The sequence below is a fragment of the Otolemur garnettii genome, unplaced genomic scaffold (assembly GCF_000181295.1).
Source record: "Otolemur garnettii isolate 467f Iridium unplaced genomic scaffold, OtoGar3 scaffold00013, whole genome shotgun sequence".
NCBI lineage: Eukaryota > Metazoa > Chordata > Mammalia > Primates > Galagidae > Otolemur > Otolemur garnettii.
Window position 1 is genome coordinate 22,986,122 of NW_003852408.1, and position 4,691 is coordinate 22,990,812.

Below are 4,691 nucleotides of genomic sequence, written 5' to 3' on the forward strand. Positions count from 1 at the left end.
GTGGCATCACAGCTCACAGCAACCTCTAACTCCTGGGCTCAAGCGAGTCTCCTGCCTCAGCCTCCTAAGTAGCTGGGACCACAGGTGCCCACCAGAACGCCCGGCTATTTTTTGGTTGCAGCCATCATTGTTGGTTGGCAGGCCCAGACTGGATTCCAACCCACCACCTTAGGTGTATATGGCTGGCGCCTTAGCCACTTGAGCCACAGGTGCCGAGCCTCTGTCTCCCTTTTCATGCACACACACAGTGAACACACTTTCTCTCCCTGAACTACTGAAGTGTAATTTGAAGTCATTTTGCCTTTTTACCCCTAAATACTTTATTGTGTATATCCTAAAAAGAACAAGGAAATTTTCTTATATAACCACAAAACAGTTATCAAAATTAGGAAATCTAACATTGACACAGGCTGATCTAGAACTCATGAGTTCAAGCAATCCATGTGCCTCGGCCTCCCAGAGTGCTAGGATTACAGGCGTGAGCCACCGTGCCTGGCCTCAATAATAGAATTTTGGAAGTAGATATCCCCATCTCTTCAAAGGATCAGTAACTGGTGACCCTAGCCCCCTAGTACCTTGGTTGCTTCTAATCAAGACTTGTCCTTTAACATTAAGTAAGTCTCCAGTCTCTGAAAATCTAGCTTGAAAGCAGCCGTTCTTCAACAACACTTTCTGCAGAGCCACTGTGTGGTTAGAGCTGAAAAGGAAGGACCAACACATTCTGGTGGTGGACAAGGAAGATGAGATGTGAAAGCCCTTCCCAGAGGAATCCTCGCTAAGCAAAGTGGCTCATATTACTGGGTGGCCTAATATACAAGCCAGCATACTCAAATTAACCGCTCACAAAATACTCAAGTTAGAATTCTGAGAGGACCCAGCTTGATGGGATTCCCATTGGCGAAATCCAAGGCAATTTAAACATCAAAATACATAGGAGGGTGATCGACCACAGCCATTAAATAAAACAAGTCCGTGAGTCCATACTGAAATGAATTAATAAATAAATTGATAAATGGAAGAGAAAGCTGGTTTTTACAGTAGAATATAAATGCAAAATGGAGTTATAAAATCACCAAAGAATGCTAAAACTAAGGGTGGAGTTTGATGAGGAGCAGTGTACAAACACAGCATCACCCTGCAGATTAGGCGCAAACAGTCAATTCACAGTGGGAAACGAGGCAGCTGCCACCTTAACCAAATGAGTAAAGCTAACTAGTACTTGGACAACATCATTTCTTCGTTTTCCCTTCAGTATCACGTACCGAGAGTATCACGTACTATATCATTTGACAAAGATAGTTTTTCGTGCAGACCTTCAGACAGGCTTGTGATCCTTCTGCTAGGTCCATCCGTGCACTTTCTTGCAAAATCCAGTTTTAGCAAAGAACTCTGCCAGGTTAGTTTAGCAAGAACCCCCCACCTTAGATATCTGATCATGGTCCTCAGCCTCCCCCAGGTGAGCCTGGTCACCTGAGCCTGTCTTCAGCAAGAATCCTGTTAAGTCAGTTTCGCCAGAATCCCCCCTCCCCCGATGTTTCCTCTTAGCAATTTTCCATCCACTGACCCCACCTTGCTCCTTGGCTATCAATTCCCACTTGCCCATGCTGTATTTAAAGAAATTGAGCCCAATTTCTCTCCCCACTGCAAGACCCTCTTCAGTGGTCCCTATACCTGTAGAATCTTACTGTGCTTTAGTAAGTATTGTTGAATATTTTCTTTAACATACTTCAGTGATATTTTTTGCCAAAAATGCATAACTTGGATCTAATTGCAAGGAAACATTAGACAAATTCAAACTGAAAACCCTTCTCCAAAATTACTAGCTTTGCATACTTCCCCAAGTTAGGCAGGGCATGATGGGGTGCAGTGGGGGTGGTGTTGCTTGAGCCCAGGAGTTGGAGTTGCAGTGAGCTGTGATCACATCAATACACTCCAGTCTGGACAACCAGCCTAGAACCTCCTTGTCTCACAAAAAAAAGAAAAGAACAATGCCAAGGTCTAGAAAGACAAAAAAAGCCAAGGGGTTAGGGGGTGACTCACCCCTGTGATCCTAGCACTCTGGGAGGCCGAGGTGGATGGGTCTTGCAGTGGGGAGAGAAACTGGGCTCAACTTTAAATACAGCATGGGCAAGTGGGAACTGATAGCCAAGGAGCAAGGTGGGGTCAGTGGATGGAAAATTGCTAAGAGAAAACATCAGGGGGAGGGGGATTCTGGCGAAACCGACTTAACAGGATCCTTGCTGAAGACAGGCTCAGGTGACCAGGCTCACCTGGGGGATGGTGGAGGCTGAGGTAGAGCTCAAGGCTGTGAGACCAGCCTGAGCAACAGTGAAATCCCATCTTCACTAACAATAGAAAAACTAGCTGGGCATCATGGTGGGCGCCTGTAGTCCCAGCTACTTGAGAGGCTGAGGCAAGAGGATTGCTTGAGCCCAAGAGTTGGAGGTTGCTGTGAGCTACAGCACCACAGCACTCTTCCCAGGGTGACAGCTTGAGACTCTGGCTCCAAAAAATAAAAAATATATATTATTGAGATTAAATTACATTTAGGAAATACTTAATGGGGCAAGGACAAATCAGGGCACATGGAGGGCTTCCAGAGCAGGTGGTCATGTTCTCTCTCCTTCCTTCCTTCCTTCCTTCCTTCCTTTCTTTCTTTCTTTCTTTCTTTCTTTCTTTCTTTCTTTTCTTTCTTTTTGAGCAAGAGTCTCAAGCTCTCACCCTGGGTACAGTACCATGACATCATAGCTCATAGCAACCTCCTACTCTTGGGCTCAAGCAATCCTCTTGCCTCAGTTTTTCTATGTTTAGTAGAGAAAGGGTCACACTTATGCTCAGGCTGGTTTCAAACTCATAAGCTCAAGCAATCTGCCTGCCTCAGCCTCCCAGAATACTAGGATTACAGCCATGAGCCACCTCGCCAGGCCAATTTCTGGACGTGAGTAATGATTACAAAAGTGCCTAGTAATAATTTTAAAGTATACATTGGTTTTGTGTGTCTGCTGGATTTTTTTTTTTTTTTTTTGAGATGTCTTACTCTGTTGTCCCAGGCTGGGGGCCTCAATCCAGCTCCCAGCAATTGCAAACCCTGCCTCAGCTCCTGAGTAGCTGTAACAACAAGCGTGAGCCACCACACTCGCCCTATATCCATTTTTTTAAATTAAAAAACAGATTTTAAAAGTGTATCAGGAAACTTGTTCTGAATCCCTTGGGTTAATTGCACAGGACCACATTCTCCTGGAACAAATCCAGAAACTTCCTCTCCAATGTTGGCTGATCTTCCTGACAAAGCCTTTTGATTTGCCTTTGACGGAGTGACACAATCTCAATCACATCATTTTTAATCTTTTCAAATATGGACCAGAAAATCTCTAAGAAGGTGCTGTGTCCTGTAATTTTGACTGAACTATATACACTAAGTATTGTGAGTAGTGACTCTGAAGGGTCCTTGGTTGGCTTCTGGAAACTTCACTTCCTTACCTGTATGAATCCATGACACTTTCTTGTTAGGAGTATTTGGTTTCAAAGCTTTCATTTGATTTCTACATGAGAATATCTTCTTCCTGGTTGGGCTTGCTTTGTTTTGTCTGGAAAACAGTGCTTTTCACATTATTTATATGCTCAGATGCTAAGCTTCAAGACGCTAAGCTTCTAACTGAATCACATGTTCCTGTTTTCAGGTCACTACATTTTTATCCATTTTAAAATTTTCTCCTACTCTTTTCCCACTTGAGGAACTTTCAGTCATTTCCTACAGGGTTGGACACTGAATTTTTCTTTTTCTTTTTCTTTTTTTTTTTTTTTTTTGAGACAGAGCCTCAAGCTGTCCCCCTGGGTAGAGTGTCCTGGCATCACAGCTCACAGCAACCTCCAACTCCTGAGGGCTCACGCGATTCTCCTGCCTCTGCCTCCCAAGTAGCTGGGACCACAGGTGCCCGCCTCAACGCCCGGCTATTATTTTTTTTTTTTGGTTGCAGCCATCATTGTTGTTTGGCAGGCCTGGGCTGGATTCGAACCCACCACCTTAGCTGTATGTGGCTGGCGCCTTAGCCACTTGAGCTACAGGTGCTGAGCTGACATAGAATTTTTCAAGTAAACTCTAAAATGTTTATATGATAAAAACTAATAACTTTGACCCTGAATCTTGACTCTAATATTCTAGAACAGTGGTTCTCAACCTTCCTAATGCCGTGGCCCTTTAATACAGTTCCTGTGGGTCATGACCCACAGGTTAAGAACCGCTATTCTAGAGCTACTTTTACTTATTAAAAAATTTCCATATTTTCCAGTTGTAGTTCCTCCTTTCACTAAACTACTCAATGAGTTTATTTTTCTTTTGGTCGTGTTCCTATTTTATTATTTTGGATATCCTGCACATTGGTGACTTGTTTTTTCCTGCACATTAGTTACCATTCTCTTGTACTATTCCATGAAGGCTCACCACTTGGATCTTAGCCAAAGGTTTGAATCTGGCTTTTCCATCTGCATCAACTTTTCTTTTCTTCTTTTTTTTTAGACATAATCTCACTTGGTCACTCCCAATAGAGTGCCATGGCATCTTAGTTCACAGCAACCTCAAACTCTTAGGTTCAAACGATTCTCTTGCCTCAGCCTCCCAAGTAGCTGGGACTACAGATGCCCACCACAGTGCCGGCTATTTTTTGGTTGCAGTTGTCATTTTTTTTTTTTTT